Raw genomic sequence first — 27,142 nt, forward strand, 5'->3', positions numbered from 1 at the left:
GGAAGTAGCCAAGTTGACCAGAGGCATGCCCCTCTGTCCCCATGAGGCCCTGGATGCTATCCCAGGCTGCCTTGTGCTGCTTCTTGACTGGAAAGTCTTCCCTAAGTCACCCACTTCACAGCCATTGGTACCAATCACAAAAGGGGCTCGCTTGCCTGGAATGAACCAGAGGTCCCCGAGGAAGGTGGGTTCAGATGTTGCGTGTTGCTCAGGGTGAGCAGTACTTGGTTTGGCAAACCAGCTTCAGTTTCTGGTTGCACATCTCCGTTTGATGCCCCTTGTAAACCTCAAGTTCCTGGCTTGGTGTGGGTTCAGACAGCCACAGAGATATGTAAGATATTCCTCTTAGGGAATGGGGTCGCTTGGGGAAGAGCATATGCAGGCTTGCATGCAGAAAGTTCCAAGTCCCCTCCCTGGCAGCATCTCCAAGATAGGCCTGGGTGAGACTCCTGCCTGCAGGCTTGGAGAAGCTGCTGCCAGTCTGTATAGACAACACTGAGCTAGATGGACCAAGGGTCTGACTCGGTGGAAGGCAGCTTCCTATGTTCCTCCTCCTAAAGGGCCATAGGAATGCATGGGATTTCCAAATGGTCACTGGCCATTTGGAAATTCCATGCATTCCTATGGCCCTTTGGAAGGAACCAGGGCTTTTCAGTTGGCATTCCGTGTCATTCATTTTAGTACATTCCCTAGAGCATCTGCTTTGCATGAAGAAGGTCCCAGGTTCCCTCCCTGGCAGCATCTCCAAGATCAGACTGAGAGAGATTCCTGCCTGAATTCTTGGAGAAGCCACTGCCAGTCTGTGTAGACAATACTGAGCTAGGTGGCCCAATGGTCTGACTCGGAATAAGGCAGCTTCCTATGTGCCTGAGTTGGTTATCAACTTTGCAAGTAGGTTCCACACGATGTGTGGCCTCAGCTCCCCTCCTCCCCATCTGCAATATGCACTGACTTACCCTACAGGATTGTTGCAACCATTACTGGAATAAATGCATGTGAAGTATTCTGAAAGCTCTTGAGTGCTGTCTAAAGGCTAAGAGTAATTACTTTCTGAATTCTCTTTAACCTGCAGGAACGTCCAGCTCTGTCAGTCTGGAGCACTAGTTCTTGTACGAGCAGAAGATCACTCTGATGTATATCTTGAGGGTTGGTTTTCTTTTTGCATGAGAGTAAATTCCCCAAAGCTTACAATGAGAAATGGGATCTTATTCTGCAGTGTAGGATGGCTGGCTCCAAACCAGAAAAGAAAAGAGGCCAGCCTCACAAAGTGCTGAGGAAAACTGTATGTTGCGTTTACAAAATCGTTCCCATTTTCCATTGTTGTGCCTAATGACTTTCAAGCATTGCAACTCCTCGTCAGAGGCAAGAGTCACTTCTTGTCTCCTGAATGAGGTGTTTCTTTGTCCTTTGGGGATGCCACTGATGCCTGTGTGGCAGGTGCATTCCTAATGATGTTAGGGGAAAAGCAATGTCAGCCATGGCATCATCATTATCCAGTGTTCCTCTGTCTCCTGCAAATGGGGAAATACCCAATATAAGGATGTCAGGTCATATATTTCCTTTACTAGAAGCCCTATTCACACATTATGTTCACCATTCACAGAGGTGCCCCTAGGTAATTTTGGAGCCTGGACCTAAAAGCCTTTGGAGACACCACCACCCCCGCCTCCCTGCAAGTTAAGCATCACCCACACAACCACACCATGACATACGTGGTATTTTTAACCCATGGGTTCTTGGGGGCACAAACAGCAACTGAACTCACAAGAATGTAAGAATATAAAAAAGGTGTGTTTATGCAAATATGCATTAGCAGAAACATTTCCACATGCAACTTAACAACATATTCCCATTCCACATATTTCTTTCCCCACTTCCCAATACGCAGCCACCCAGCGCAGGTCACAGTCGCCACCTGGCACAGTGTGGGACAGTGGCATGGCGTGGTGTGGCATAACACAGTGGAGCAACCACACCACCCGGGACAGACTAAAGAGGATTTGGGGGGGCCCAGGGACTTTCAGAACTGGACTTCAGGGGAAGAGCACCTCTGAACACTCATCAAGCTTGCCCTACACAGACGTTATGAATACGATACTCTCAAAGTTGTTGGAAATTCTCTGTGGTGAGAGAATCCCTTTCTCATTATAGCAGAGTGCACAGAGGCACAGCACAGCGGAAATTTAGTTAGGCATGCGTGTATGCTGAGAGTAAAATAACTTGGAGCCAATTCATAGTTTCAAATCAATATAAAAGGCATTTATTAAGGAACTCCATTCTAGATAGGAAAGTGAGGAGTTAGGATCTCTAATCTATCTATCTAGCTGGATGCAGATGGATTCTGCATCCTCTCTGCACATATGGTGCAGGGAGAGAGGCTTGCCATGTTGCAAGGTAGAGGGGCAGGTAGGAAGAAGAGAGAGGAAGGAGGAAGTTGAATCCCTAAGAGTAGCAATCTACATTTCAAAGGGATAGCATCAGAGCAGTGGAGAAGTGATGACCAATGTCTTGACTCTCTAGCCCTCTGACTTACTAGTCTGTCCTCCACTGTCTGAGACAAAGAGAAAGCACAAAGTCCTTTAACTTCCAACAGAAGTATCTTCTACAGTGTCGAAAGTGGGTCTAGACGTCCCTGCCCTGGTACATCAGTCATCCCCTGAACACCACCGCACCACCGTAAATCCCCTGCTAACTGAGCAAAGAGACACCTTTTAAAGTGGCAATTCTCTTATACTTAGCAGGGGCAGAGCCACTGGTCCTATCCAACTCCAGCACAGCATCCCACTTGTGGCTGTTGCTGCTTCCTATCATTTGTTTCTTTTTAGACTGTGAGCCCTTTGGGGACAGGGAGCCATCTCATTTATGTATTTTTTGATGTAAACTGCTTTTGTTGAAGAGCGGTATATAAATAGTTGTTGTCGTCGTAAGCATGAAGAGCATGGCAGCAAGGATGATTGACGCACCAGGGCAGGACTTCTGGTCCTGCTTTTAACACTGTAAACATATTCAAAGTATTTTTCAAAGCATCTGTGTTGGGCTTCTGCGCATGATGGCCACAGGCACAAATCTGTACACAGGTTAGGTTGAATGCAGGTACACTTCCTATCTGTATCCTGCATTTCAGGGGCCTGTACTCAGGTTCACTTTTAATAAAACGGTGGTACATATGCTGGTAACCTCTAGGCTGGATTACTGCAATGCGCTCTATGTGGGGCTGCCTTTGTTCATAATCTGGAAACTGCAGTTGGTTCAGAATGCAGCAGCCAGATTGGTCTCTGGGTCATCTAGGAGAGACCATATTACTTCTGTGTTGAAGGAACTACACTGGCTGCCGATACGTTTCCGGGCAAAATGCAAGGTGCTGGTTATAACCTATAAAGCCCTAAACAGCTTAGGCCCTGGGTAGTGAAGAGAACGTCTCCTTCACCATGAGCCCCACCGCCTGCTAAGATCATCTGGAGAGGTTCGTCTGCAGTTGCCACCAACTCATTTGGCAGCTACTCGGGAATGGACCTTCTCCGTTGCTGCTCCTGGACTTTGGAATGCGCTTCCTGTTGAAATAAGATCCTCCCCCATCTCTGGCAACTTTTAAAAAGGCACTGAAGACACATTTATTCACCAGGCTTTTAATTAGATTTATAGTTTTAATAGTTTTAATATTTGGTTTTAAATGTTTTCAGTGTTTTCAGTGATTTTAATTGTGAATTGATTTGATGTTTTCAATGATTTTATTGTAAACCGCCCAGAGACGCAAGTTTTGGGTGCAGGCCCATAGCCCGCTGGTGGCATGGTGTGCACCTGCGACACCAAAAAATTCTCTTTCCTCCCCAGCCTCACTGACTGTTTTCACTGAACATTTTATAACCTACCTTCTGCAATCCCACCCCCAAAATGTTGGGGCTGTCTGCAGCCAAATTGGGTGGTATAGAAATTTTTTTAAAAATAAAATAAAATATAAAATAAAATAAAATAAAATAAATACAGGTACAGTCATTCACACAAAAGCATGCCAGAGTGTACAGACATCTGGAGGCAGGTACAACATAATGTCTGCATAGAGCTTAGTTATTGGGGTACCACTTGGGGAGTCACACATTCCCCATAGCATCTCATTAGGCCCAAGATCTTTTAGGCCAATTCAGAGCAGATTTCTGCCAAGTGAAAGTATAGTAAGAACAGACCATGTTGAAATGTTATTGGCAAAGGATGGGGGAAGCCTGCTTGGTAGTTATCCAACGGTGCATTTAGAACAGAAGAGAAGACATTAACAAGGGTGAATCTGCATTGATGATGTGCAAATCAGAAACACAAGTCTGTTGTGTCTGCAGCATACCCACACATGAGGGGAAGGCAGAGACAACCTTCCAAGTCCTGAGATGTATGCGTCGTTAACCTTTTTCTCTCTCTGGTGGAATTGAGCATATTTAGTCCATGTTGTTTTCCCAGCTGCTTCTGAACATCTATATTTGTTTTCAGGGACAATTTGCTTATTCATCTCATTGCAGCGTTGCCACTCTGATCCTTTTCTCACACCAGTTTTCTTCTCTTCTCTTTTCTTTTCTTCGAGCACAAGCAAAGGGCATTTAACACCCAGTGAGTATCTGTTCTAACTTCAAATGCACTATGAATGTTCAAGAAGATAGCCGTTATAAAATATATTACATTTCAGCTGGAATCTGTTTGGTTTGAGAAATCTGTTTCTTGTCTGTGGTAAAAGATTGTCTGGAAGAAAGAGAAACTACTTTACCTGCTACCCATGGGGTCATTACTCAGTGGAAACCATGTTTTTTGTAAAGTTTTTTTAAAAAACAACAGCTTAGTGTCAAAAGCCCATAAGATATAAATCAAGACAGATCAGAGGTATCTGTGTGTGCTTCTAAAGCTCCCCCCACCATTCAATTTCAATGAAGACAGCATCAGATGAGAGTCTTGATGGGTATCAAAATATTGTTAATACATGCTCCCACTGACTGTGCTTCCCATCCCTGTTATGCACATCTGGAGCGATTTCAGCCCAGTTCACAGGACCAACTAGCAGCTCACTTGCGATGGCATGGTAAATATGGGTGTCATGTTCTGGTCACAGGTGGTGATCTGGTGTCAAGGATAGTCTCGCAGGGGTAGGAATAGCATAGTCCAACAGAGTCAAGAGTCAGAAGCCAGGAGTCAACAGGGTGAGTCACGCAGGGGCAAGTGAGGAGTGTAGTCAAACAGAGCCAAGGGTCTGGAGCCAGAAGTCACTGTGAAGGCCACACAGGAACAAGCAAAGAACATAGTCAAGCTAAGATCAGAAACCAGGAGTCAGAACAAACTAGGGACATCGGGCAAGGCAGCTCTGTAGCAATGTTGCTTCAGCAACAGCTCAGTACAAAATGAGCTCTTATATAGCCCTGCTCTCAGATGCAGCCTCAAGCCCCACCCTACTTCCAGAGTCTGTGACCATTTAAAGGGGCCACACACTATCCTGTAACTGCAGGTTCTGACGATGAGGAAATGAGTCTCCAATGAGGAGGTGAGGAGGTGAGTCTTCAACCACTAGAGGTGAGTCCAGGGCGTCCTCTGAGTCCAAGGACATGGGCAGGGGGTATCCTCTAGGTGAGGTGCAGGTGGTGATTCTCCTGGATCAGGTATCTCTTTGGGTTCTTCATCTCCAGAGCTCTTGTTACTTGGTCCAGACTCTGCTGGTTATACGACTGAGTTCCTGGACAGAACCTCAGGGCCAGATTGTGCAGCTGTTACCTGTGGTCGATAGTGGTGCTTTATCCTCAGAGATCTCAAGGTCTGATCCTGATGGGTGTTGTAACTGGTTTGGGTCCATGACAATGGGTTGGGTTGCAAGCCAGTCACAGGATGACGCCACTGCCCACCCCTTTCACGGTAGGTCACACTCTGCACAGACTCACTCAATCCCTGCCCTTTATCATGCCAGTCCTGTTTTGTGAACTGGCTCAATCGCTCCAGGCTTCAAGACAATATTTTTGTGTATAAATCCCATTGGAGTTAGTGGGGATAATGAACTCAGTCAGTTCAAAGCAGTGAGAATTGGGCTTGAACTCAGAAAGCCTGGCTTAGCCACCAGATCAATTCAGATAAAAGTCTGGGTACATGGGTACCTTTGGAAAAGCCTTGTCCTTCTTGGCTCCCAGGCACTTCATCCTACCCTGTTCTAGGAACATAGAGAGTTGCCTTATACTGAGTCAGCCCATTGGTCCATCTAGCTCAGTATTGTCTACACCAGGACTGCACAACTTTGGCCCTCCAGCTGTGTTGGGACTACAGTTTCCATAATATCTAGCCACAGTGGCCGATAGTCAGGTATGATGAGAGTTGTAGGCCAACATTTGCAGCAGGACTGAAGCTATGCAGCCCTGGTCTATATTGACTGGCAGCAGCTTTCTAAGGTTTCAGGCAGGAGTCTTTCCCAGCCCTACCTGGAGATGCTGCCAGGGACTGAACCTGAGATCTTTGACTTTCAGAGCACTGCCAGTGAACTATGAACCTATCCCCAGTTCTAGGTCAAGCTGGGTCTCTGCAGGAAACTGGGAAGGACACAGACCTTGGACAGCTCTGAGGGGGAAAGGTTCAGGACCTTGGAGAACTCTGAGCAGGAACCCACAAAAGCTGGGTCTAGCAACATGAGAGGGTGTTGCTCCAGTGTCTGATTCAAATCAAACTGAAATAGCTACTGCAAAAGCAGGCAGATATGGGCTGCATCGTTTTTCCCTTTTTATTTTATTCTGTTTAGTCAATTTATATCCTATCTCTGCAGAAACACCTTGGGGCACCCTACAGTTATTAAAACCATAAAATAATTCATTTTAGTACACATTACAGCAAGACAATTAACCTAAAACCACAACATTGCTAACTCATTTAGGTCTAGTTGTCACTGAAGAGGTAAGCCTATGTCTGGGCTGTACCACTTCAAACTGCAGGTGGAGGTTCACAGTGCTGATGCTTCTCCACACCAACCAACACCCTCCCCGCACCCCATATCAAACTATCCCGTGTCAAGGGGAAGACTGAGCTAGAACTATTTGCCTCACATACAAGTTTTTTAAAAGTCCTCTGGGAGCATTGTGTCATGTGAGCCTCCTTTTATGATCTGAAGTCATCTAGGCTTCAGATGCACTACCTCAATGGAAATCAGAGATGTATTTCCTAAACCCAGTGTTAACATATTCCCTAGCGTTGCACCAACTAAAGTAGGGACATGTCTGTGAGTGTGTAGAGAGCATGGCCAAGCAATGTGGGAGGTGCAGTGAGGAGGAGAGCTGGTCTTGTGGTAGCAAGCATGAATTGTCCCCTTAGCTAAGCAGGGCTTGTTGTGGTTTGCATTTGGATGGGTGACTACATGTGAATGCTGTCAGTGGTAGAGCATCTGCTTGCAAGCAGAAGGTCCAGTTCACTCCCTGGCATCTCCAGGTAGGGCTGGGGAAGACTCCTGCCTGAAACCTTGCAGCCCTGCTGCCAGTCAGTGTACACAGTGCTGAGCTAGACGGACCAAGGTTCTGACTCGATAGAAAGCAGCTTCTAGTGTTCTTATTCTAAAATCCTCTTGGCTGGATGGGACTGGTCTGATGGTTCTTTAGATGCTGGCCTTCAGCCTGGTCTCAACATGCAACAAAGTGTGATGACAGAATGCGGAAGTGGCAGTGCGGACTGTACCACTGCAGGGGGGGTGCCACATTTTTTTAGATGCTGCTTTTTGAGATTTCTACACTGCCTTTCATTCAAAATGATCCCCCAAGGTGGCTTATGACAGAAAACAATGCAAAAACAACCTAGGTGCTCTTAGTGCTCTGGCTGGTGGCAGAGGCCAACTTCAGTTCTGCAGTACAGTCCCAGAGCACCCCCACCCCATTTAAACACACACACACACACACACACCCCAAGTAAAAAGCCAAAAAGACTTGGGTCCAACCTGTTCTCTGCTGCCCTAGTTTCAGGGAAGGTGTGTTGTTGTTTTTAAACATGAGGCACATTCAGGTATTCAGATCCTTACCTGCAAGTTGAGATGGTACAACCCACACTACCCTCTCAGGACCGCACCACCTCACTATGTTACATGTAGAGATCACATCCTTAGACTGACTGTAACAAGAAGGATATGAAGACCATCCCTCCTGGTTTCATGCTCTGTCTGTGACTGGCAAATGATGCTTTAGCTGGGCCCCTTTTCTTTCCATACGATTCATATAATAAGCTCAGTGTACATTAAAATACTGTAGTTGTATTCACACCAATAAAACCCACATGCATGGAACACTGTTTTGTCTCCAAGCTCCTATGCCATATCATCCTGCACATAACCTTAAAATTGAAATGCCATGTCATATTTTCTGCCTCCCGTAGCAAGTGTTATCTTACCGTACATTCTATTATATCATTGTATTTTCCCCATCCTGCTTGATAAGCTGTCAATATTGTTTTGGCAGGAGAAATTTCCATCTTCTGCATCAGATGATCTCCATGACCTTTAAGCGAGTTGCCGGTGAGATAATTTACTTGCATTATTGTGACAAAATAATATCTTTTTCTACTGGGTCATGTGACATGTGATCACTACATGATTCCCCAAGAATGATTAAAAATTTGCACATACACACCCTTTTTGGAGGGAAAAAATCCCAGAATTCCTTATCAATGCGCTTATTGGACAAGCAAGAAGAATTAAAAAGGTAACTGTCTGGAAAATGCTTTAATGCAATAGATCTTGTGGTCTAGTCTCCTTTTTCTCAAAAAACCCCAAACCAATGCTAAATTTATTTATTTGTATTTTCACTGCTCAGCCTTTTGCAGCTAATGTTTTAATACATTTTTTTTTTAGCGTCTTGCATTAGCAGAAGGATGTAATCACAAATATCAAGCTTTCTGGCATCTTTTGGCTCTCTGTGCATAACAAAAATGTCAAACAGATTTTAATGAAAGGCTGTGTGCTTGTAGGCTATTCACAGTCTGACATAGAATTCTAATTTTCAGATGTCTTAGCCTTACTGTTTTAAATGCACCCGAAAAAACAAACAAACTACAACTTGGAATACTATATGATTCAAGGAAGGTATCCAACCTGTTCCATAGTAATATTGTGTACTTCTGAGTTAGTCTCGCAAAGCTTTGTTCTGACAATGTGTCCCGATTCTAAGGAGTTTGGCTTAAGATTTAACTGGCAGCAGTTTATGTCTAGCACCAGATCAGCAGTCAAATTGTTCTTCTTAGCCAGAGAGCCTGGACTCCTGTTCAATGTGTTGATGAAAGCAGTCTGTTGGATCCAAAGGTGTGTTTCCACATGTGGAAGGTTCCTTCCACTCATAGAAGGGCATTTTTATGTTCTGTGCCCAAGCACTGTGCAAGAAAGATGGAATTAAATCTGTAAATGTCCTTCAAGAACTAGGACAAGAGATTCTGCAAGTGGGAGCACAAGAACTGCTCTAGAACCCACCTGTTATCACATTGTGTTTGCAGAACGGTGCTAGGACATTTTTTCCCTGCATACGATTCGTTAAAGCCAATCTATCTAGCTCAGGCAAGCAAGGCGAGGACCACTGTCCACCAAATGACTGATCAAAGCATGGACAGATGCCTACACATACCTTTTGGATTTTGGAACTCCCAGATGCAATGGCAGCCTTGCAGTAGAATGATTGGCCAAAGATTGCTTGGATATACCAGCCGCCATTGGTCTTGTTGTAGCAAGCATGGATTGTCCCCTATGCTAAGCAGTGTTTGCCTTGGTTTGCCCTTGAATGGAGCACTACATGTGAGCACTGTAAGATATTCCCCTTAAAGGGGATGGGGCCATAGCTCAGTATTAGAGCATTTGTTTTGCATGCAGAAGGTCCCAGGTTCAACCCCTGCCATCTCCAACTGGAGCTGGGAAAGACTCCTGCCTGAAACCTTGTAAAGCTGCTGCCAGCTGGTGTAGACAATACTGAGCTAGATTGACCAATGGTCTGACTTGGTAGAAGGCAGCTTCCTATGTTTCTAAACATGCCCTCAGGCTTGGACATTCTCAGCAAGATGTTAGACTTCCCTCCTGCTCTTGAATCTGTGCAACACTTATATTCTGTCATAAACTGTTTCTCCTCATTCCCTAAGTTTGCAGTCCTATACATGACAAAGTTCATAGATTTCAATGGGTTTAAATCTACCTAAGTCTACCTAGGATTGAGTTGCGGATTTCCAAAGTGGTTTTCCATATGGCACGGAGAACTAAGAAATACATGCCCAAGCTCCCCCTTGCTGAATGGAACTGCTTGCTCAGTTCTTTGGATTCGGGCCACAAAATATGGCTTTGTGGGAAGGGCTTGGGCTGCATCTTTGGTATCCCTTCCGACCTTACGTATTGATCGATTGATTTAAAATATTTATACCCCTCCCCCCCAGTACACCACTGCTCAGGACGGCTCACAACGTCAATAATATAGATACTATCTATCTATATCTATATCTATATCTATATCTATATCTATAATCTATTAAACATACCCATCGCTAATCCCATGCATGGCAGCTCTTGCAAGAGTTCGCGAGCAATCTGGGAATTAGTGACAGGGATGGGTGGCCAGCCGGCGGAGAAGTGGTCGCTGCTGGGCTGGCTGGCGGGTTGAGGAAAAGCGGCTGTTGGTGGGTCGGCCAGCAGGCCAAGGAGAAGTGGCTGTTGCCAGGCTGGCTGCCAGGCCAAAGAAAAGAGGCCACTGGCGGGCTGAGGAGAAGCAGCCAAGGGAAAATGAGGGGCACAGATGCTCTGCGCCAGGTCAGCTTGTATCAAATCAAAGACTTATAAAGTTAAACAAGTTAAAAGACCAGGCTAATAGCATATTTAAAATTACAATTTTTATTTTTAAAAAATCTAATTAAAAGTTATTATAAAGCTAAAAACTGAGAACTATAATTCTCAGATCAACACTTATTTCTGGATAGGTGGCTTGAGAACAGTCACTTAACACTGATCAAAATCAAGACTTCTGAACGTTCAGCACCATTACCTGGCAAATATCCATTTAACATTTTTAATTTCATTCTGAGGCTGTTCAACAGCTTGCATCTTGAGCAAAATGCACGCCACAGCTCTGCAAACAGCCCCAAAGAGCACAGATCAATGTAATGCCCTATTGACAAAACTTCCGCTACAATGCATATATTTTGTGCATTTTTATTGTGTTCATGTATGTTGATTCATAGCAGATTTGTCAATAAAAAAAAATTGCACAAAGTCTTCCAGCGATAAATGTCACCAAAAATTATTACTACAATAACAATTTTTATGTGGACAGGGGTCTTCTGTGGTAGGCTGCAGAACTATAAAGAAATGAAAAAGATTCTGCTGACCTGTATTGCATTTACCTCAGAGTACCCTGCTCATTGATTTTATGTTAAACTAGTGTAATCGCATGCAACATATTTAAATGCAATAGAATTATGTGTAAGAATACCTGCAGTATTTTGTTTTCAGTGAATATGTTAAAGTCAACCCCAAGCAGTCTGGATTTGAGCTAAAATGATAATAGAAGAACCTATTTGGAATACAACTAAAATCAATAGCACAGTTCAAAACCACAACATGAATACAGCAAGAACATGAAAAAACTAAAACCATGTCAGATTTTGTTTCCTAAATGACAAATTTCACAGAAAAATCAAGTTCTGTGTTAATTTTAGCTTTCCTTTTGGGTTACAAGTAGTAACCCAAATAGGGAATGAATTCTGAAACTCAATTTTCCTGTTTGCCAATGAACAGGAAAATTGGCATCATGCACACTTGATTGCGCAAGTTTATGTGTCACTCTTGCACAGCCTCACCGGGGTTGTTTTAGAAGCCTACAACAGCAGAGATGCCCACAGCAACGTTGTCTTAGATACCTGCATGGACGCATGTCAGCCAATGTGTCCATGGGATGTGGAGTGGGAAAAAAGCTAATGTTTCCCAGTTCAGCATGTCTAATTCTCCTACAGCTGAGGTAGGCAGCTTTGGCACTCCTCTACCAGCCTTGCTGTACAACATCACACCTGTGGAAGATGGATGATCTGTCATGGAGGATCAGTGATGATCAGCCATGACCATAAACATTCAGAGGTGGTGTAGAATCCAAGGGAAAGGGTTGTGGTATGCAAGGACAAGGCAGTGGAGTGGAATCAGGATTTTTGTTAGCTCCGCCTCTACTCCAGGACTGGAATACAAGTAACTAAAGCCCTATTCAAAAGCTGGTCTGGATCAATGAATGGATTAACCAAAAACACCACCGGTGGGATATATCTGATTTATAGTTGTTGTGAAGAGAAAACAAGGGAAGGTTGCTCTCACCAGAGCTTGCTCATAAGTTTTCCAGAAATGTCTGACTGGCCACTGTGGAAAAATGAGGCTGAATCCTGGAATAAGCCTGATAGTCTGTTGTGGGAGATAATTTTATCTGGTGAAGTGCCTCAAATACCTCTAAGACTTGGAGCTATTGACGTCATCTGCCTGGAGTAGCAGTGGCAGCAGGAAGACCAGGAGCTTTTCCAAATGGCAATTGACTGGAGCTTCACTACACTTGAAGAGAAGTGGTGGTGTGTGTATGTGTGTGGTGTGTGCGTGTTTCATATGAGGAAACCATTTACAGCAATGTCAGGATGGTTACAGATGGTGTTTTTCTTACAGCCAATGGCATTATTCTGCTTTGCTCCTGATAATTTGCTGTTACTGCTCATCATATGTGTGCTAAAAAATTAGCATAAGAACATCCCTGCTGGATCAGGCCCAAGGCCCATCTAGTCCAGCATCCTGCTTCACACAGTGGCCCACCAGATGCCTCCAGGAAGCCCATAGGCAAGAGCTGAGGGCATGCCGTCTTTCCTGCTGTTGCTCCCCTACAACTGGTATTGAGAGGCATCCTGCCTCTGAGGCTGGAGGTGGCCTATAGCCCTCAGACAAGTAACCACTGATAGGCCTCTCCTCCATGAATTTATCTAAATCCCTCTTAAAGCTGATGTATAGTATGGATATTGAAGTGCACAGCTTGACATAAGCAACCCTATTTTGTTGCATCCAGGGCAGCTTTTGGTACAGTGCTCAAAATGTCTTAACTTTAGGAGCTTCCTGCCACAGCAAGGCCTCCCATTTGGGAAAGCTCGGGCGAGAACTCTGAAGCAATTTGTTCCCCAGGATCTCCTTTGGCCACCACCATCTTTGAAGGTGGCAGGGCCAGAAACCATAGCAGTAGAACATTTGTACAGGTTTGTTTGATACCATTGACACAACACCTGGTGTTCTGAAAACCGATGCAGCAATATCCACCTATGAATCTAACTTGATTATTGTGAACAGCTTTGAGAACTAATGCTTGCCAATACTGCAGAATAAACAAGTGGTGGGCCTGGATGGACCCTTGATCTGATCCAGCAGCTCCCCATGTTCTTAATCTGTTCTGATACCCCATTTTGTTTGTATGGCAGCCTGGTTGACGCATGGAGTCAAGACAGATGGCAGAGTCCATATAGCAGAAGGATACAAAATACTGCTCAATGTGGGACCCCTTCTCTCTCCCTCCCCTCTGTGCTGCTTCCCAAATGTCTGACTGAATGCTCCAGTGAGGAATTGAAAAGCTCCTGTTTAGGCATCTGGGGTAGGTACACCTTTAGGATTCAGATATCCTTTCTTGTTGTTATGACTCCCCACCGACAAAACAAAGACAACTGAGGTTGTGCTTCTGTGGAATGCTAAAGATTTTCTTTAATCCATAAAAGTGATGCCAGGGATGTGCGTAAAGGGCTCTCACCCCACTGTTTCAGTCTCTGTTTTCTATTATTACAATTATTTGTGGAGGACAGGAGGAAAATACACACTCAGACACACACACACACACACACACACAAATGCAAACGGATTTCAGCATCACACCGGCAGCCAGCCTCCTTCTGTACATCTCCCCTTTCATGCAGTTTTGTTTCACTGATCTGAGCATGTTCTAATTTTGTCATTCAAGCCATCTGACTCTCCCAGCTCTATACAAACAAAACCTAATTTAGTCAGCGATGTTTTAAGTCATAACAATGACGGATGGCCAAGGTTCAGGTGTGCCAGAATATTTAAATACCTAGTCTGATACGAAGACGGGCAGGGGTTTGGGTGGGTGGGCTTCTTTTTTTTTTTTTGGTACTCTGATTAATTATGATTTTGCGTCTGGAGGAGGGGGGGGAGCTCTTTCTATTCTACATTATTAATTGGTTATTTAATTAGGGATTCCAGGAGCTTCAGATGTTGGATAGCTAAAACTGTGCTGTTAAAAAAAAAAACCCGGAAAGAAAAGACTAGCTCCGTACTGTTGCCTTTTTGTATCTTATGAAGGTCACAATAAAAAGTGATTGTTTGGCATAGCAGCCGTGAATTATGCCACACAGACAAGCTTTTAACCTATGTGCCTTCGCTCTGAGTGAGACACACATGGATGTGCTGCCTTTAAACAGTTCTCTATTGAAGAGGATTCAATCACCATAATGAATCTGAAGCCAAGAAGCAATCTTCTCCACTGAAAGAATTTCTAAAAGATTGTAGAATTTGTAAAACGTACAGCTCGCAGACTAAATGGTTGTGTGGGTGAATCAATTATTGCCGGGCTTGTGGTAGTCATAATATTTAGTACATATCAGAATAGTGTTTCAGGTACAATAAGATATGCCAGGGATTTTCCCCTGTCTCCTCCCCCTTCTTTCTCCCTACCCCCACCCCCTGTCTCTCCCCCCCACTTGCTGCAAAATGGTTTGCACACAACAACCAACTTTAGTCAATCTCCAAGATCTAGTTAGAACTAGTATTAAGTCAATTTTAAAAATCCATCTTCGGCTGAAGTGTGTGGAGCAGAAACTAAAGGGCCCAAACTGCTGTACAGTGATTGTACATAAAATGTGCATAAATATCCTTATCCAAAAAGGATCCAGACAACACACACACACACACACACACACACACACACACACGTGCAACACCAAAATGCCACAGGAGCTGAAATATTTTCTGTCTCACCAGGTCCAGTTTCTCAGAGCTTCCTTATTAATACAATAATTATTTTCCTTCACCAGCAACATTTATAACCATCTAGTCTGTGTCCAACTGCCCGTATTTCCATTAATCAAGCGGCCTGAAGATGACGGCTATCATTTTCATTTATGATGACTTATAGGTTCATTGCAGTTCGCTTAAATGTTACGGTGCACCAGACAGCTGTGGGCAACAGAAAGAGCATTAAATGGAGCTAGGTTAATTTTTTGTATGCTTGAAAAATGAGATGAACCGTTGACAATGCAACTTCACTCTATGCTGCAAGGCCTCAGATAGACTTGTCAAATGTCATGGGTGGACCCAGCCGCTTCAGGTCTCGGCTGGATACTTGGCCATGATATGGATGGATACAGATATAGATGACACACACACACACACACACACTTACCAAACACAACTGATATAACCGATATATACAGTTATATATTGATACTCTATGGGATTTATACTTCCACCTTAGAGGATGCTATGGGCTATATAGGTTGCCACTTTCAAAGTTGACAGTTCTACTTCTCTGACCAGGGTCCCTGGTTGTCCAGATGGGGCCTGACCCACAGAGTGTTACCCACAGGGGTACGTGTCTAAGCCATTTGGCACTGGATGCATGCTGAGTTGTTGTTATTAACAGTTGAACTGAGTTCAACTGTTTTTATCCCTCTGATCTATTATTTATTTATTGGCATGTACACTTTGCCTTTATTCCATCTTGAAACTCAAGGGAGCATCCATGGGGTTCTCGGGCAGTCCCCCATCCAGGCACTGACCAGATCTCAACCTGCTTAGCTTCAGAAATGTGGCTGTAGCCCATGCCTTCCAGCCATGCCCTGGGACCTGGAATCTGCATAATAGCTGGGAGCCATAGCAGACTCCCAGTGAGCTTTGCTGTCTGCATGAGCCATGAGATGCTTTCAGGTTTTATTTCCACACTATCATGTGCCTGCCTGGATAGTATTTGGGTAGATGTTTGGCAGAGGAGAGGGGATTAATGAAATCCACACACCTTGATTTCCCCCATACACGCACATTTAGCCAAATAATGTTTCTGTAACTTTCTATAAATAATAGTTGTTAGGTTTCAGAAGAACAAAGCGTTCTTCTCAAATTCAAGCACTGAATTTGAGCCCTGAGATAGGGACGTATTCTAAAGTCTTTGGTGGGTGATGTTGAAGTGTTGGGTCAGAAGCTGGGGTGTTGCAAAGCTGGAGTGGGCCCCTGGGACAAAAAAAAAGAAAAAAGAATGGTGTTAGGCCCTTGCCTCCTCCCTACCTTCTTCTTCGGAAAGAAGCAAAGGGGGCATGGAGAGCAAAGCAAAAGATGACACCCAGCCAGCCCCATGCACCCCACCTCCAGGAACCCAGGGACGTTTGCCCCTCTTATTCCATTCTAGCTATGCCCCTTCAGAAGGACAAGGGAAGTTGATGGAGATGCTGGGCCACAAGACTTCAGGTTCTTTTAAAACTTAGTAGACTTCTCCAGTGTTGAGGTTGTACTCAGTACCTGAGGATATGGCTGTAAGTCTGTCTGTCTGTCTGTCTCTCTCTCTCTCTCTCTCTCACACACACACACACACACACACACCTCTCTTAGTATGTATCATTTTGAGTCTGGGTCCATTATTATCACCAAAGGCATGGCAAAGAAGCCTGGAAGTACAGAAGACTTCCTGCCAATCAGTAGCATTAAATGCAGCAACGGCACCAGGAAATGCCTAATATAAATTTCCCAGTAGGCACAAGTACCAGAGATGGCAGAAAGGGTGTCCCTTTAATAAAACCACTCCTTATTAAAAGTGTTACAAGCGTACTCTTTTCAGGTTTTAGACAATGTAATGTGATTTATTCAAAGAAATGCTGATGATTAGACATTAAATGGCACTAAATATTCCACTTCCTCTGCACTGCCTGATAAACTAGTTTCATTAACATTATAAGTAACAAAAGTTTCCATTTCAGTCGGCCCGCTTTTTGTTTTCAACACGCTCTCAGCTGCAGATGCTATAAAATTCGTACTGTAGCACATGCATTAAGTCATCATAACCATACTTCCAAACATATGGTTCTATATGTTGGCTTAATGAATAATTTCTATTTAAGGGCACCATTTGCAGAATGGTTTGTTGTAGCTGCACCTCTAGCCTCAAGCCGCCTTCTTTTCCCATGCTGGAAACAGGGGGGTGGGATATCACAGGACACTTTCCATTTGCTAAGACATAGTCTACCTTGCTGAAGCTAAGCAGGTCTTGGTGTGGCCAGTGCCTGGATGGGAGACCCACATATACCACCTTTAGGGATGGGGCCATAGCTCAGTGGTAGAGCATCTGCTTTGCATGCAGGTTCAATCCCTAGCATCTCCAGGTAGGGCTGGGAAAGTTAGGAACCTAGGAAGCTGCCGTATACTGAGTCAGACCTTTGGTCCATCTAGTTCAGTATGGTCTTCACAGACTGGCAGCAGCTTCTCCAAGGCTACAGGCAGGAATCTCTCTCAGCCCTATCTTGGAGATGCTGCCAGGGAGGGAACTTGGAACCTAGATGTCTTCCCAGAGTGGCTCCATTCCCTGAGGGGAATATCTTGCAGTGCTCACACTTCTAGTCTCCCTTTCATATGCAACCAGGGCAGACCCTGCTTAGCTAAGGGGACAAGTCTTGCTTGCTACCACCAGACCAGCTCTCGTCTAAACAGCCTAGACAGTTCCTCTAGACAGTTCCGGTCCTGGCAAAGACTTACTGTTTCATTATAAGGGATGGTTTGTCTGACATCCCTGTAAAAGAGATTCCCAGATGTTGACTGTGACTTCCATCATCCCTAGCCCAAGGCCATTTCAGCTAAGGATGATGGGAGTTGTAGTCAACAACATCTAGTGATCCCTGTTCAAGGGAACTCTGATTGTGACCTGTTTGAAAATAAAAGAAGCCATATGTACATTTGGTCTGTTTCAGGGCCAGTTTGGGTCCATGCAAGAAGCAACTGCATCATGGGAGCTGGTGCAGTGTTTGGGCGATGGCTGCAATCCTATGCACACCCATTGAGGAGCATTGAACTCACTGGCTAACATCCAGACTGCACGAGAACAAACCACAGAACTGCCTAGTGCAGAACTTTTGCAACAAGTGGCAGTACTGCAAAGATGTTGCACTAGCCAGGTCTGCTAAGTCAGGATCTTGCCTTCCAGACTGGTGCATCTCCCGCTGTGAAACCTCTTCCTCAGGCCATTGCAGGGGGGAAAGCAAAGCTATCCACAATCCTTCCACAAGGGGAGGAGGGCTGGTTCAGGGGAGGAGATCTGGCTTTGTGGTATCAAGCACCAATTGTCCCCTTTGCTAAGCAGAGGCTGCCTTGGTTGCATTTGGATGGGTGACTACACATGAGTGCTGTCCACCGTTAAGATATTCGCCAGGCTGTAGCTCAGTGGTAGAGCATCTGCTTGCATGCAGAAGGCCCCGGGTTCACTCCCTGGCATCTCCAGGTAGGGCCGAGAGACTCCTGCCTGAAACTTTGGAAAGCCACTGCCAGTCAGTGCTGGATGGACTCAGGGTCCGACTCAGTATAAGGCAGCTTCCTATGCGCCTAGTAACACTTATGCAAGTGGAATGTGTGACCTTCTTGTGTGGGTGCATCTTTGTTCATTGCACGAGTGCAGCATGAGTACACATGCCTAGGATTGCACTGAGCAAACTGTGACCCAGGCAGTCATAAATATATGAAGCTGCCTTCTGCTAAGTCAGACCATTGGTACATTTAGGGACTCTTGTTTGGGGTGAAACGTGGTGTCTGGCAGGGGTAGGCAACCTTGGCTCTCCAGCTACTACTGAATGACAATCCCAATTATCCCCACCACAATAAATTGCAGCTGGGAATGATGGGAAAGCCAGGGTTGCCTAACCCCTGACCTATGGGCCAGTATGAAGACATCTTGTTTGGACAGCATTGGTTCTGATCCAGCTGATCTGAGGTTCGGTCTACTGGGTTTGGGAGATGCCGTCCATCTACCTAGAGGGATTTCCATCCTTTTTGACTTTCTGGAGGACTTTATTTGGACTTTTATGTAGAAATAAATAGCATATGCATTTCCATTTGCTATATTCTCATGTATCCTGCACTGCTTTCTGAACAATCTCTGATATACATATATCACGCCATGTTATACTGGGCTTTTTAATAACTGATGTGCAGTTTATACAGTTTTGTGAAGGGGCAGATCAAGATAGGGCATTTTGCTGCCCCACTCAGCTATGGATTGCGACCCTAGAGTTGTGACCCAGAATCCACTGGAATTAGGATAGCCACCAATATTTTAAATTTGTAAACATTGAAGGGAATTTCAGGGTTCCTTGCAAAGAGGAGCACTGGAGAATTTCCAAGGGAAGCCAAATGAATTTCTGAATCATAAGTAGTGGTTAGAGTATTGGGCTAGGTCTAGGGATGTGCGAATTGATTCAAGTTTCAATTGAGTATACTCAAATCTGGCTGATTCAAACTATTTGAATTTGAATTGAATCAGCCAGATATTTGGGCACCTTTTTTAAACCATTCAGGCACCCTGATTGGTCAAAAAAGGCACCAAAATAGGTTGGATCAAATTGATTTGGATTCTAATTGAATCAGCTTGTTTCAGGCCAATTTGATTCGAATTGAATTTGGATTAAATTTTAAATCAAATCCAAAAATTTGATTTGTGCACATCTCTAACCAGGACCAGGGAGATCCGAGTTCAAATCTCTGTTGAGGCATGATGCTCACTTGGTGACTCTGGGCCAGTCACTTCTCTCTCAACCCTACCTCACAGGGTTGTTGTGAGGATAAACATAACCATGTCTACCACTCTGGGCTCCTTAGAGTAAGAGCAGGATATAAATGTACAAATAAATAAAAAATAAATAAGTGTGATTTCTCAGGGAGGTTCTGCACATTCCCTCTTGAAATATAACAGGGTGCCAAGGCACAGCTTTTGGAGCATGCACAGCCTGAGAGTTGCATCCTGACATCTTCTGATATGCTGCAAAGCATTCTGGGATGTACCTTTGAGATTGCATGCAGCTTCACTGGTGCCCATAAAAATACTGATGCCCCCAAGAACTGTTTGGGTTTCTTGTATTTTCTCGCCAGTCCCGAGTGATACTCAACAGCACAAACCGAGATAATTTGACCGACCTGACCTGTCTTTAGCATGTATTTGTAAAGGTTAAATTGGAACTTCATCTCAAACCCTGAAAAACCTCAAAGAAGTGGAAATGTTAAACCCTCCGGAATTCGACAGACGATGCAGAGATATTCATTCTCTCTCCCCTTTCAACTCAAGAGTAATTTCCATATTTCAGAGACTTGCCATTGTCTACACTCACTCTTGAAACAAAGTTTTGGTATTAGCTTTTCCTTGTCCTGCTGAGAAACCTGGGACAGACCGAATGAGCGTCACTGAAACACACAGCCCTAAGAACATTAAGCATAGACTGACTTCCATCTAATTGGCTCTCTCTTGGAAAAAAAAGGGCTTCTTCCCTATTCATTTTCCTGCGCCTGACTCTTAAATATGTTCCCATTCAGATTCTCTGACTTGTCAAAGCCAAACACAACAGGCTATTCAAAGATGTTTGTCTCCTGGGCTGAGCAAAGTCATCGAAATTCCACTGACATTGTTCCGTCTTACCTTTATAAAGAAAAACAAAGAGATATTTCATTTTGCCATGAAGCCTTTCACTATTAAATCATAGGCTTCTTTGTTAAGTGCAAGGTTAACATTTCGCCCGTACTGACGGCTGCTGTATTTATCAAAGGATACCTTGCTAATACTTCTCAGACCACACTTTTTTAAAAAGGGCTAAAAGAAGAACGAGTAACTATTGGCCAGTTCACATAGGCATATTCAACATTAGATGATTGCAAGTGAATGTGTGAGTGAGTTGACCATTGAAAAGTATCAACAATATCTGGATTCACATGTATTGGCAGCATGTAAGTACAGAAGAGCTGCTGATTCCCACTAGGCACATGTTCCTGTTCTTGCTGCTGTTTCTGTGTCATCAGAATCTGGAAATGTCATGTGGAAAATGCCAGTAACCCACCTCGGTTCGATATCGACCTTCTTATGGGATGGACTCTGCTTCTTAGGTTGTTACAACCTTCCGCAATCTGAGGTTTTATTTATTAATTCATTTTTACATTTATGTCCCGCTCTTCCTCCCAGGAGCCCAGAGCAGTGTACATGGTTATGTTTATCCCCACAAAAACCTGTGAGGCAGGTTCGGCTGAGAGATAAGTGACTGGCCCAGAGTCACCCAGTCAACGTGGATTTGAACTCAAGTCTCCGTGGTCCTAGTCCAACACTCTACCCACTGCACTCTTGGCAAATGGGTACAGAGGGATGTGGACATAGTGATCTATCAAGCCGCCATCTTCTTTCCCAACATGGCTCCTTCTTGGAGCAACAATGCTGACCTCACACTGGTCTGCAGCTGTATTCACTTGGAGAGAATCTAGAGCAGTGGCTCCCAACCTGGGGGTCTCCAGATGTTGATGAACGGCAAATCCCATCATCTAGCTGGGGCTGATGGGCATTGTAGTTCAACCACCTCTGGAGGCCAGGTCAGGAACCACGAGTAACAAGCCAGTAGCTTTGTCTTGTCTTGTCATCTTTTCTGGTTTCCTAAGCATGCTTCTCATGGAGGTGGTTAGCCCTTGGACTGTACCACTTGAAACTTCAGCTGGTGACTCCCATGACTAAGTGTTCCTCTTGGGGTGGGGCAGAGGAGGGAATCCCTGCACATACAAAACTGTCTGTCAGAAAAGACTATAGTCTTCTCCTTGACACACAAGCTGCTTCTATGTAGGATTTTGTTTTCTTTTTTTCACATGACCCCATCCTCAGTCTGAAGTGGTACAGCCCTGACAGAGGTGGACCACTGCAGTGAGAAATAGGCGTCAGTGGATTCTCTCTGCTGAGCATACACACCCACAGGTTATTTCCCCAGATATACATTTTTGTTTACATACAGCCTCAGCTTTCCGCTGATTGCGAGGCATCACAGAGTGGCCGACGAGGTTTGCTGTTGACATTTCTGCATTAGCTGGCTTTTGTCAATCTTGGCAGGCTCAGAAATTCTATCTTAAGGGCTGCTCTTTATTAAATTTGCAAGATACAAAACTGTGACTGACAAATAGTCGCTTTTCTTTTGTGAATGCATAAATAATAAATATGCCGCTCTAAAAATAATTAAAATATTGCTCAAATTTAAAACATGGCGCAGAGCGGGGGAGGGACACTTCCAGACAGCTTTATATTTTAGAAAAAGAAAAGAGGGCAAGAGCATGTTGTAAACAAGTTAGAAAATGTTATTCCTCAATAGCTTTTGACAGTTTTCAATATTTAGAGGAACAGAAGGGCTAGAAAAGGAAGCCAAGAGCAAAAATGGCCCAAGATGTATTAGTTTCTAGGACAGAAAATTCACACACTGCCCACCCACCCACCCCGGTGATAAAAATGCAATAAACTAACAGTGTGGTCCTATGCATTTTAAATCTGAAGTAAGTCTACTGCTCTGAATGGGCTTACTCTCAGGCACGTATTGCTAGGATTGCATTGCAAATTTGGCACCTTTTTACAGCACCCCAAAACCTGCTGCATGAAGCAAGAAGATTCCTAGACCTTCTGAATCATAGGGCTGGCCCTGGAAAGAGATGGGGAAAGAAAATTATGTGTTTTGAAAACTTTTATCCAGCAGCCTCTCCTCTGCAATTCCTTTATTTGGAAATCTGTGACATAATTCCGACTTTCCCACCCCCACCAGCCATTATACATGATAAATAAAACAATGCCGTGGAAACAGTGAAATCTCTCATCAATGTCTTTGTGAAAAGGGCCCAGATAAATGAGTCTCCGAATCAAAGGCAGATTACATGACTGACCATGTATCATCCTCTATGTATTGAGCATAGCCTTTGTAAAGTTAGAGCGGTAATAAAAAGTGGTATTGTGTGCTGTGAAAGGCTGTGTGGGTCTGTGCATGACTAATCTGTCTTTCTGCATTATTTTATTCAATCTTCTCTGACTTTATGCCTTTGACATTTTTGCTACACTCAGTAAATTTGAGTGAATAGGCAATTTTAAAGAATTTTTATAGGGCTTCAGAGAAGTCATATGCAGACTGTATCTTTGTTCAGATTTAACAGTTTAAATATTTCCTTTGTCTAGGATGCAGAATAATCTTTAGCCAAAAGGGGAAAAAAGAGGATTTGGAATTGGGGTGGGAAGGGAGGGGGATGCACAGGCTGTTAATATCATATTGCAATATTTCCTCTCTGGGGCGGGGGTGAGGGGGATAGTTCAGATACAGGGATAAAAATTTGAAAGATACTGAAGGATCCGTGGCTGCTAAACTTAGCACTGAGTGCTAAGTCTTTCCTATCAGGGTTGGATTCGTCCCAGAAAGCCTTTTTCTACCAGAAACAAGATTCTCTCCCCCGGTTTGGGTAATGACAGTCCCTGGATTTCCCTACTTTCGAGAGTAAAGCTGAGATCCAGTGATGACTTATTTGGAGTGAGCTTCACTGAACTCAGAGGGACATACTTCTAAGTAAACAAGCATAGGCTCAAATTGCTAGGGAGCTCATTCTTAGGACTAACAGTTCCCTACACCCACTCACTCACAAAGTTAAAAGCCTTTGTAGTTTTGCTTTTAAAAATTGTAACAGCCCAATCCTGTTTGCACTTACTTGGAAGCCAAGTTCAATGGGGCTACTCTCAAGGAAATACACATTATAGGATTCCTGCCTATGGTATCAAGGCAATTTTGTTGCAATGACTGATGTAGGAAAATACAAAGATTGCTGTTCATTTAAGAAAACGACTTTATTGCATGCTTGTAATCTGCTGATAATATGATGCATAGTAAATTAGCTCCTTCTGTATTGTTGCTGTGGTTAAACTCGGTCTCTACACTGATAAATGTGGGGGGAAAGGAAGAAAAATGCAGATATATACTGAGGGGACACACCTGTTGCCTTTGCTGAGCTGTGCAGCAGGGTTTTTTTTTATTTACTAGGTTTAAAGCAATGGGCTCCTTCATTTCCCTGCCAGAAATTCTCCAGAAGTTCTCCCTTGGCAAAATGGCTCTTGTTTAAAAGCACTAGAAACACAGCAGGCATTATCCAGAATGCAGAGGCAACACAGAATGAAAAAGGGGCAAAGAAGTGCTCATGGGGATCCACAAAAGCAGGGAGCTTTAGTCTGCACGGTGAGTAACAGGGGCACAGAAAAAGGGAGTTAACACGGTGGGAGAACCATACTTTGTGTACAGAGAGGTTCTCTCCTGGCCTTTCTAGCTCTTAAATGTCTCCGGTTGGTGTGTTTGACTCTCAAATGAGAGTCAAAAAGATTCTGAAATGGCAGAGCTGGGAAAGACCCTTGTGTGGTATCATAAAAGCTACTTTTAGCCAGAATTCAGAGCTAGATAGATCAGTGCTCTATGGATCAAATGTCATCATGGGACATTTAAAGTGTTTCTGAACTACTTTTCAAAAAAACCACTATCAAATATTATATGGCCCCATTAACTTCGTATTCCTTGAGTCAACAGCAGCTGGATCAAGGCCCCCAGGACTGGAACCATGATGGTGGAGGGGGAGGCCTGTAGCCCTAACCAGACTCTTTGGCTACTTTTTATCCCAGAATAAAGCTCTAGTTGGTGCAGATTGGAACCATATTGGGGAATAGGCTTAAACAACAACAACAACTACTACTACTACTACTACTGATACTTTTCTGCCACTTTTCAGCAAAAGTGCTCAAAAGGGTTTCCATAGATATATAAATAATACATGAATAAGACTAAGTTTTTGGAACTTCCCTCACAAAAGGGCTCACAATCAAAAAGGAAATATAATGCAGTAGCCAGCAATAGCCACTGAAGAGATACTGTGCTGGGGTTGTAGCCACCCCCCCCCCACACACACAGCCACCACTATAGACCTGATCCACAGCTCTGATCCACCAAACCAGCCTGTTATCAACTAAAGGAAGACGAAGCCCATCCTGGTTAAGATGACTTTATACTACACATGGAGTTGGGCCTTAAGGTAGTTTTGTATGTCCATCTAGGACATTGCTCCCGGTCTGCTGTTTCTGTCTTGGCTCCCATAAAAGAAATAGCTTTAGAGACCACTGCAAACATAAAGCTGTTCTTAGATACTTGTTTTTTTAATAACTGTTTTAAAAGTTGACAGAAGAGGAGATCTTAATGATCAATGGTCGGACTCAGTATGAAGGAGCTTCATGTATCTGTATGCAAGTTATGTCTGTGACTACAAAAGGATTAACGGCATGGAAGCTCTATCAGCACCTTTGTTAACCCTTCATTCCTGATGATAGTCATGACTGGTGTATTTACAAGGCCGAAAAGCTCTGGGGAGCTACAAAGCTGGTTGGGTAACTGGCTAAAACAGGGATGGGCAGGCCTCACACTTGTGGGATCTACCCCCAGAAGTCTACCCGGTGCAGCCAGGTACAACAGAGTGGCTGAGGAAGCAGATATACACTGGTTGGGTTCCCAACACACATAACAGTGGCAAATAAGTAGAAGAGCTGCCGATTCCCACTGGGCATGTTCTTCCACTTCTGCCACCATTTCTGTGTTGTCAGAACCCAGATATGTTGGGTGGAAAATTTTGGGCACCCATCTCAGCCCAACATGCAGCTGACATTTGTAAGCAATATTTGAAATGAAGTTACCTTGGGAATTATTTATTATTATTATTATTATTATTATTATTATTATTATTATTATTATTACATTTATATCCCGCTCTTCCTCCAAGGAGCCCGGAGCAGTGTACTACATACTTGAGTTTCTCTTTGTCGGGTTGTGATGGGCTTCTTTGTGATGGGTTTCTTTGTCGGGTTGTGATGGGTTTCTCTTTGTCAGGTTGTGATGGGTACCCAACATTCTCCGCTTGACATTTCTGGATTCTGACATAGAAATGATGGCAGAAATGGGAATATGCACCCAGTGGCTTTTCCATACTTATTTGCCACTGTTACGTGTGTACCCGGCCACTGAGGATGAAGGAAAAGGGTGCCTCTGAGATCATGCTCAGACTAGGTGTTTGTTCTTAAGACCAGAACTGAGCTCAAAGTTGGTGTCACACAAAAATCTGGTCGGGATTTCTCCCCAAGATTTCTTTGTTTCAGCAGCCTAATCATCAAACAGTGGGGAGTCAGAATCCCTTAACAATTTACTGCAAATCACCCAAGGGATCTACCAGTCGATCCCCACCTACTTTCAGCCTGCCCTCTAAAATATTTTGCTTTCTTTGCATATCAACTTTACATAATGTGTTGGAGCAAATTCTTAGACAGCGCTACTGTAAGGGATGAAATGCCGCTGAAACCAGAGGCTAAGCAACACTTATACCACATCGTCCTTGCCACCATTAACCTTTTAAAGACATCTAGATGCAATAACCATATATTTCAAGACCCTTGAAGAAAAGAATATTTCATCTCCAGGCAGGAGGCCCTGGACTTGTACCAATGTGGTATGATCTCTGTCTGCTTCAAAGTTTGCTTTGGTGTCTGGCTTCCAAATTGAGGGGGTTAAAATTCCACACGACTCCACTAGATTGCGTGAGGAATTCTTCTCACTTGGCACAGCTGAGAAAAAGCAACCACTAAACTTCTGAATCGCAAGATGCTAAGAAAAACCATTGAAAATTAAATATATACAAGTATAAACCTGCAAGAAAACGTCCCAGTATATCCCTGCTATGCATGTGTTTCCTGAGCCTCTGTCTGAGGATGGGGAAAGTTTTAGGCATCTTTCCCCCTCAGAAGAAGAATGGGTTGCAAAAATGAGGAAGTATTCTTCAAGTTGAGAAATGTATTGCTCTCGTTCAAGCCCTCTCTCCTCCCTCATAGGAACACAGGAAGCTGCCATATACTGAGTCAGACCATAGGTCCATCTAGCTCAGGATTGTCTTCACAGACTGGCAGCGGCTTCTCCAAGGTTGCAGGCAGGAATCTCTCTCAGCCCGATCTTGGAGATGCTGCCAGGGAGGGAACTTGGAACCTCAGATGCTCTTCCTAGAGTGACCCCATCCCCTGAGGGGAATATCTTT

General features: G+C 44.1%; 1 long non-coding RNA gene across 1 annotated transcript in view; it reads left to right on the plus strand.

Annotated features, from left to right (window-relative positions):
- Positions 1 to 636: 636 nt before the first annotated feature.
- The window catches only part of LOC128334210 (uncharacterized), a 43,673-nt gene continuing 17,167 nt past the window's right edge, over positions 637 to 27,142 (plus strand). The window contains exons 1-4 of the long non-coding RNA XR_008311215.1: positions 637 to 4,593; positions 8,439 to 8,494; positions 13,435 to 13,604; positions 24,073 to 24,264. This is a non-coding gene — a long non-coding RNA (uncharacterized LOC128334210). The remainder of the gene's footprint in view (positions 4,594 to 8,438; positions 8,495 to 13,434; positions 13,605 to 24,072; positions 24,265 to 27,142) is intronic.

The sequence above is a fragment of the Hemicordylus capensis genome, chromosome 9 (genome assembly GCF_027244095.1).
Source record: "Hemicordylus capensis ecotype Gifberg chromosome 9, rHemCap1.1.pri, whole genome shotgun sequence".
NCBI classification, from domain to species: domain Eukaryota; kingdom Metazoa; phylum Chordata; class Lepidosauria; order Squamata; family Cordylidae; genus Hemicordylus; species Hemicordylus capensis.